The 9557-nt window shown below is 34.5% G+C and overlaps 1 pseudogene; it reads right to left on the bottom strand.

Moving 5' to 3' along the window:
- Window positions 1-271: 271 nt before the first annotated feature.
- LOC100621340 lies at window positions 272-1195 on the bottom strand (annotated as a pseudogene).
- Between the last annotated feature and the right edge of the window lie 8362 nt (window positions 1196-9557).

Below are 9557 nucleotides of genomic sequence, written 5' to 3'. Positions count from 1 at the left end.
ATAAGTTCATGTGTAAACACATTACTTTTAAATGTGTTTACATTCAAATGCTTTTTGACTTACATTAGTGCATTTTCTTTGAACAATGAGTGCATTTTTCTACAGGGAAATTTTGGTATTTAAAGTTGGTATGGAAAGAACTAGTTTTTTTTTTTTTTCCATTGAAAATAATTGATTTTTTTTAAACTATTGCCCCATCACTTAGCAGAAGAAAATAAACCCTTAAACAAGGGTAGGTGTCATTTAAATTTGTCATTCGTTTGAAAAATTGTCAGGGGTTATCCAGAAATCTCTTCAACGCCTCCTTGACATCCTTCTTCCTTAAGCTATAAATGAGGGGATTCAGCATTGGTATCACTAGGGTGTAGAAGACCGAGGCCATCTTATCAGTGTCTAAGGAGTGGTTGGTCCTTGGTTTCAAATACATGAAAAAAAGGGTCCCATAGAACACGTGACAGCCAGTAAGTGAGAAGCACAGCTGGAAAAGGTTTATTGTCACCCCTCTGATGGATGTAGCCTCAAAACGGCAAGGGCGATGTTGAAATAGGATGTTGGAATGATAATTAAAGGGAAAAACAAGTTGGTCCCTGAAAAGGTAAACACTTCAGTTTCTGGAATGTAGGTATCAGAACAGGACAAGACTAACAGAGGGACATTATCACAGTAAAAATGATTGATCACATTGGATGAGCCATACCACACAGAGAACACACAGAAGAGACTGTCAGGGAAGTGGGCCAGACTGTAGAGGTGAAAAAGAGACACCAGGAGAAGGCAGATCTGTGGGGAAACCACCACCAAGTAGAGCAGGGGTTTGCAGATAACCACATAGCAGTCACAGGCCATGGCACCGCATGAAACTCTCAGCCATGATAAACGCTAAGAATCCACCCACTTGGGCTACACACCCATAGTAAGATATGGTTTTCTTTGTATCCAAGACATTAACCAGAATTTTAGGGGCAATGACAATAGAATTGCCAAGGTTAATGACAGCCAAATGCCAGAGGAAAAAGTACATGGGGGTTTGAAGTTGAGAGTCAGCTCTGGTGCGGGTGATGATGACCAAGTTTCCTCTCAAGGTCAGAGCATAGATCACCAGGAAAATACCAAAATGAGGGATCTGGAGCTCTGGGTGGATTGAGACCCCCATTGGAATGAATTCAGTCCCTCGAGTGAGATCTTCTGGAGCCATTTATTTTGCTGATTTTATCTTTCAACAGGGAAATGGAAAGAAATTAATAGATGGCAAAATGTTTTTGTTTTTGTTGTTTCCTATTAGATAACCAGATTCTTAAATATTTCTTTTAAAATCAGTTTACTTATGTTCACAAACAATTAAAAGTTTCAGATCTTTTAAATTGTTTTTCCTCTCCCCCTATTCACAATGTTGAGGAATACAACTATCCAGAGACCCATTTCTGGATCTTAAACCTGCTTGACCAAGTTATTAATGTATTTATGCACTGTAGGATATGGCTTATATTGGAAAGGTATGCATTGATTTATTATGATTATACATAGGTATTTTCATGCATATATAATGTATAAATTTCATGAAAATATACCTGCAGGTATATATGTGTATGTGTGTATTTACATATACATGCCTCTGTGTATGTGTTTGTGTTTCTAGTGATAAAAAAGTGCTACCTATAAGATGCTGATGAGCTATAGTGATACCTAGGTTTTCTTTTTTTCTGCTTACATGCTACAGGCCTTCTTTCCAGCCCAACCTTTGTCATCATCCTTGTATTTTCTTATTTCTATGGAAAAATCTTTCAATATCCTGGTTTTTTTCCTCAACAGTCATTATATCACTACTCTGATTCAACCAGGAGACCTACACTTCAATACTGTTCCTTCTTATAACCATTCAGAAATTCTTTTTTATAATTTTTTTTATTTTTTTATTTATTTTGTTGTTGTTGTTGTCGTTGCTATTTCTTGGGCCGCTCCCACGGCATATGGAGGTTCCCAGGCTAGGGGTTGAATCGGAGCTGTAGCCACCGGCCTACGCCAGAGCCACAGCAATGCGGGATCCGAGCCGCCTCTGCAACCTACACCACAGCTCATGGCAACGCCGGATCGTTAACCCACTGAGCAAGGGCAGGGACCGAACCCGCAACCTCATGGTTCCTAGTCGGATTCGTTAACCACTGCGCCACGACGGGAACTCCCCAGAAATTCTGAATATGCTTTTATTAAATCACATTTCCTTTCTTTGATCAAATGAACCAGTCCTGTTCTAGCTATCCCTCTATCTTTTAGCTCCTTAGATAACATCTTAATTTTGTTTTAGAAGGCCTTTCTTTTCTTTCGTTCGTTCGTTCGTTCGTTCTTTCTTTTTTACCTTTTTATGGCCATACCTGATGCATACGGAAGTTCCTGGGCCAGGGGTTGAATCTCAGAGCTGGAGCTGCAGCCTATGCTACAGCCACAGCAACACTGAATCTAAGCAAACTACACCAGAGGTTGCAGCAACACTGGTTCCTTAATCCACTGAGTGAGGCTGGGGATTGAACCCAAAACCTCACAGAGACAACGTCGAGGCCTTAACCCACTGAGCCACAACAGAAACGCCCACTCTCCCTTCTTAATTAAAAGAGACTTACACCTCTCTTCTTTAAAGTTAAAGCCACTTTTGATTTTTAAAAGTGTGTAAGGTATAGGTTGATCTGTTTATTTTGCTTGCAGAGAGAAATGAGTGATGGAGGAGTTACCATTATTTAGCATGCAATGTATTCTGTGCCCAGAACATACCAAACTCTTTGAAATAATGATTTCATTATTCTGCAGAAGTGACCTAGAAGGTGGATATATTATTTAATACATCTGATGAGACAATTTAGACCCAACGAGATTCACTTTTTCAAAGAGTCTGTATGGGATATTTGTTAATGGCATGGTATTGTGATTTAATTTTTTGTGTTTCTTGCACATAAAGCAACTTAGTGAATGTTTCACTCTGAGGTAATATATTCAATAAATGTATCCTTAATTTAAACAGATGAAAAAAGAGCATTGGATAGCAATTATTTTTCACTAAATTTGTGCAATTAACTATTGAATAGGAGGACATTTGTGTATATCCTTATCTATTATTAATTATTTTTTAGTGAAATGTAACTGATGACACACCTAGAATTCTTTTTAATTTGGTTAGTACATGTCATTGAAATAAAATTTCTGCAAACAGCCTCAGTTTTCTCCTATTGTTGGATTTAGCATTTGACCTTTATAAGAATCTCTTTTAATTTTTCCAAACAGTGCTTTTTTGATTTGTTTTGCTTTTTCAGAGCCACTCTTGTGGCATATGGAAGTTCCCAGGCTAGGGGTTAAATTGGAGCTGCAGCTGTTGGCCTATGCCACAGCCAGAGAACTGCCAGATTTGAGCCATGTCTGTGACCTACCCCACAGCTCATGGCAGTGCCAGATCCTTAACACACTGAGTGAGGCCAGGTTTGGAACCCACATCCTCATTGATCCTAGTTGGGTTCCTTCAAATAGTTTTTTAATTGTTTTTGAAAACAATTAATACGTTTCCTAAAATAATGAATTTTGAGTAAATATAATTGTAAAAGATACATAGTGTTAATTATTTATGTCGTTATTTACTGGAAATTAATTTGAATAGCTTCCGATGTTATTTCAAGACTATGGTCTATTGGTCTCTAACTATAAAAATAGATGTGGACTGTGTTAGGGACAAACACAGCAACTCACCATGGGTCCTCAGGGTCCACTAGCAACAGAGAGATTGATTGTGGACACCGGGGACTCTTTCCATCCTAGGGTTTATCACCCTGGGCAACATAGAAAACAGGAAGGGGAGAAAACTTTTTTCTGTTGACATTAAATAACTAAAAAATCTTTCTTGGAGACCTAGAATCCTTTATTTCAAAGACACTTTGGGAGTTTCTTTTCAGGGTAGAGCACCTCTAAAAACATCCATTAATTCTGCCAGTTCTAGGCAGAACACATTCCTTTTTAGGTTAAGGGGAGATATACTCCCTGAGACGACTAGTCATTACTCTGTACAAAGGTTCAAACAGTCTAATTTATCAATAGTGATGCTAGAAATTCGTACTCAAGTTGTATCACCACCACTTCCACTTAGCACTCAGTGGACGGAGATGTGAGTGACTTGGAAAAGAGAACAGAGTAGATACCATCTCTGTTCTGAGTCTGATCTGAGCTGATAGTTTCCAAGTTGCCTCTTCTCATCCAGAATTAGTAACAATAAGGTATTTGGTTTTACCTACCTGAACACAGAGATTGGCTGAGACTGATCCTAAGGCCTTTGCGTGAAGAGTGCTAAAGTGTTTTTACAAGAGTCTGAAAGTCCCCGAAGACCCTCACACTGAAATCTCTGTTCGTGGTCCCAGTCCCTGAACATGAGAACCAGAATTCCCAGATACAGGTCTGATTCCCAGATACAGGTCTGATTCCCCACAGAAAGAAAGACAAACTGAAGGCTCGTTAGTCAAGTCTCTGTGCAAAAATATTGCCCAAAGAGTGAAAATGTGGAGATAGCCCAGGAACGTGCTTAAGTAACATATTGAGTAACTTAAATGCGATGACTCCCCCCATTGTTTGAATTGTTTTGAATTGTATCCTTTATTTTCTGAGGAGTGTTGCTGATGGCCCTGAGATGGAAAAAATCCAACAGATATAAAGCACGTGACTCTGGCCCTCATGTTCAATTTAATGTGAATGTTGGAACTGATACTGAATGCAGAGCAAAATCATTGTCTATGTCAAGAACAAACATTGGTTTATTTGCCATAAAAATCAGATGATGTACAACATACAGTTAAAACGGAAATGTCAGTATAGACACAATAACAATATTTTAATGAAATTATTAGGACACCTATTATATACAGGGTACAGTTTCTAGCTTTATTTAAAATTATTTGGATGGAAAACATATTTTTTCACATAATCCTGTGAGCTTCCTTTCAGCATATGAGAATGTTGTCATTAAATACTGATAACACTTCTTAATTTTACATGTGTGCGGTATTTTCGAGTCAACAACTTTATAGAAGAAAGGCTATGTCTAAATAAGTTACTTTTGCATGAATACCTTTTAAAATAATGCCCGGGAAAGAGTCGACATTCAAAAGATATTCGTTGACTGACTGACTGGGGGATGAATGATGCATACATGAATGAAGAAGTACAATATCCATCCTAAAATTATGAAGTTATTAGGTTTTTAGTTCCTAGGACCATAGTCTTTCTTTAATATAATTTTAACTTTGATAAAGAATCAATAACAAGTCACATATCTTCCTCTAGAATATTTATTACTATAGAGTAGGGGCACAAGTGTTCTTAGTGTTAATACCTAAAAATATTGCAGAGCTTTTTGGCTTTCAAATAAATGAAGTAACAGACACATTGTGGAGAATAAAAAGAAAATTACAAAGATTTTTTACCAACACTAATCTACTCATTACAATGATTTAAATCCTTGAGGTTCTTTGCAGAGTTCAGATATACACTTGAAAGTTGTTTTTTCCTCCCTCTGTAATGTTCTTTGCATGTTGTCTTTCATGTGACCAAAGACACTGCCTGTACTAGATTCATCTTACAAAACTGTCATTCCCTCATCAGCTCTGCCAACTATCCCATCAATTTAGCATTCCTATAACATGGTAAAGGTTTTTTTTTAATATTTATTTTGCAATTTCCATTGTTATTGATGTTTTATTTTACAAACTGATCTCTCATTTGTAGCTTAGTACTCATTGAACTAGAGGCATTTTCTATTTCCTGAGTCTTCAATATGCTATTTAATAAACATACCTTGATCAACCAGACAAAACTCTAAGACACTACCATCACTGGATCACTAAATCTCACTATTCAAAATATTCGTCCGAAATACACACATAAATAAATATGCTGAAAAATTGCTGACACTGTATTTCCATCACCCAATTAAACAATAGATTTATCTTAATTACATTGTTTTAAAGTAACACAAAACTATATATACATTAAATTTCCATTGATTCAACCTCTCCCATTTTCATTCCCTCTACCACATCTGGAGGCAAAGAACTATTAAATAATTTAACATTTTTCTGTTTTCTAAATCATTTAACTTATATTTACTGTAATAAGAACCCTAAATATCTCTCCTCAACAAATTTTTAAGTATACACTATAGTGAGATTAACTGTAGCTACAATGTTGTATGACAGATCTCTAGAATTCAATCATCATACGTAACTGAAACTTTATACCTATTAACCGCCAACTCCAGTTCTCTCCTTCCCTTTGTTTCTGGCAACCACCATTCTTTGCTTCTGGGTGTTTGACTCATATAAATGGTATCAAGCAGTATTTGTCCTTCTGTGATTAGCTTATTTCACTTGGTAATATGTCCTTAAAGTCCATCTGTATTCTTTTTTCTTAAAAATACTTTTATTATTATGTTCTTGGATTCATTATATATATATATATATATATAAAATGTATTTTATATATATGTATGCTCAATATATACTCAATGGACACTGAATATCTACATACAAATTACTGAAGTCAGACCCCTAAATTATACACAAAAATTAACTCAAAATGGATCAACAATCTAAATAAAAGGGATAAAGTTATAAAACTCTCAGAAAAAAATAAAGAAGTAGATATTCATGATTTCGATTTGTAAATGTATTCTTACACATGACACCAAAATTGCAACTGACAAAAGAAAAAAATAGATAAATTGGATTTTATTTAAATTAAGTATTTTGAACATCAAAGGACATTATCAGGAAAGTACAAAGATAATCTATGGAATGGAAGAACATTTTTGTAAACTATGCATCTGACAAAGGTCAAATTTCTAAATAAGGAACTCCTAAAACTCAACAACTAAAAGTAAAATAATATATATAAATAGGCAAAAATAATTTTGGTTTTTTTCCCCAAAGAAATTAAAGAGGCCAAGAAGACATGAAAAGATACTTAACATTATTCAGACATTAGGGGGATGTGTATCAAAACCACAATGAGATACTAATTGCCACCAACTTGAAGAAAACAAACAAACAAACAAACAAACAAAAAAACAGAAACAGAAAATAGCAAATGTTGAGGATATGGAAAAAATTGATTTCTATGTGTATTAAATTGTGAGAATGTTAAATATAAAATAGTTCAGCTGCTGTGGGAAACAGTCTGGTGCTTTCTTAAAAGTTAAATGTAAAATTACTGTAAGACTCCAAAATCAACCTACTTATATACTCAAAAAAATTGAAAGAAGATAATCAAACAAGGACATGTACATGTAGCATTATTCACAATCGCCAAAAGATGGACTGATGTCTAATGTCCAGCAAAAGATGAATGAATAAACACATTTTGGTATGTGTATACAATTGGGTATTATTAATCCAGAAAAAAAAATGTAATGAGCTATCTCACAAAAAGGAATAAAGTGCTTAGGAATAGACTTAACAACAGAAGTGTAAGGTGTGTCAACTGAAAACTACCAAACATTGAGCAGAGCAATTAAGGAATAGACAAGTGAATGGAAAGATACCCTGTGTCCACATGGATTGGAAGATTTAACATTGGTAAAATACCCATACTACCCCAAATTGTTCTGCAGATTCAGAGCAATCCCATTAAAACCCCAATGTCATTTTTTACAGAAATAGAGAAACAATCCTAAAAATCTTATGAAACCACAAAAGACCACAATAAAATAAGGACTGGTAAAATTCTCATCATGTTACAACAGGTGGGAATCTTGAAAACACGCTGATTGAAAGAAGCCAGGCATAAGAGGTAATGTTTAGTGTGAAATATCCAGAATAGATAAATTCATAGGACTGAATGCATATTGATGGTAGCCAGCAGCTGGAGAGGAGGGAGTAATGTTGAGAAATTATGTCATGAACACTTAGAAGATACTGAAATGAAAGTAGGTAGAGATGTGGTTATACAATAATTATCACTGAGTTATGTTGTTTAAAATGATTAATATTACAGTATCCATACATTATTTAAAATAAACTTAAATACAGTTAGCATGTTTAACTGTTATTTGTGTCTTTTTCAGTGACGTTCCCAATTTTGTATTTTCCCATATAATTTGCATATATTCTCTATAATAAATTGTGTTACAATAAATTTTGCCTATTATATGCAATAAAATAGTGGATTTTTTGTCTGTTTGTTTTGTTGTTGCACCTGCAACATATGGAAGTTCCTGGGTCAGGAATCAAATCCAAGCTACAGCTTGGATCCAAGTCACAGCGAGCTATGTCACAGCTGTGGAAATGCAGAGTATGTAACACAAGTTGCCACAGCAGGAACTCAAAATAATTGTCTTTAACATTTCTTTATTTTGCCCTATGTTTTACAGAAATTTCAAATTTGGTGAAGCTACATTATTTGCTATTTGCAAATTACCCAACTTAAAAAATTAACTAAGGGGTTTCTGCTAACCTCAAATACTCTGAAATGTATTAACAATTTACATATTTTCCTAAAAATAATTGTTTTTCCAAAATGAATATAACATAAGAATAAAATCGACTTTCCATATTCACATTAATTAGTCTTTTTAGCATAAAAATTCCTTTTTTAAATGAAATTGAAACTCTTTATATACTCCTTTCTCTTCCTATTAATCTTGGCCCAGATCCTATCACGTTAACTTTCTAACCAGAGTAACTCCACATGTTCAATTTGCATTCCTAAGAAAGTTATTATTAGTTAATTTATGCTTATATACACATTAACAAAACAATAGAGTTTTATATAATTTTTAAAGTTAAATTATGTGATCAAGCACATGTCTTGTTCTGCAAAATGTTTTTTTCATTGATGTGTATGATTTTGGACTTGTCCATATTAATTCATTTAGCTATATACACCATTCTCCAATTTGGCTGGCACTAAAGACCTACTTGAATTTGCACATATTGTGTATTATCCCCAAACCACAGGCTGGAATTTGATTGCTGCCAATGCATAAATCTAAGGGTGGAGGCACAGTTTTCTGAACTGGAGGCAGATACCAATGATTCCATGCAAAGTGGTATGAGATCACAAGCTTTCATTTTCCTATTGATTTTTTGTTATTCAATCAGCCTAGCCAGATATAATTATGGATGTTATTATAATTGCCAATATTGGAGCCTACATATCTGAGTTATATGGAGATAAAAGAAAATAATGCACAACATTATAAAATTAGGATTACATACAAATGTGCTCATATTTGTGTGTCATATCAATCACCATAGCTTCTACACACATACATATACACATATATACACACATATACATACATGAAGAGAAAGCATTCTGTAGCCCCAAAAGTGATGTGTGTGTATATATATATATATATACATCAGTAGAACATTTCAAGAAGCAAATGTATAATAGCTTTTTCTGTACAGTAGAGGGTTGGCTACAATCTTTATTTTAAAATATTCCAGAAGAAAAGAAACATTCATAAATTAAAACAAAAAATGTTCATCTATTCTTGATATTGAGGAAAAGAACATCACTCTCAATTTTTTAAC

Source organism: Sus scrofa, unplaced genomic scaffold, assembly GCF_000003025.6.
Source record: "Sus scrofa isolate TJ Tabasco breed Duroc unplaced genomic scaffold, Sscrofa11.1 Contig621, whole genome shotgun sequence".
In the NCBI taxonomy this organism is placed as follows: Eukaryota; Metazoa; Chordata; class Mammalia; order Artiodactyla; family Suidae; genus Sus; species Sus scrofa.
Note: the sequence above shows the minus strand (reverse complement) of the source record. Positions and strands in the feature narration are given on the sequence as shown.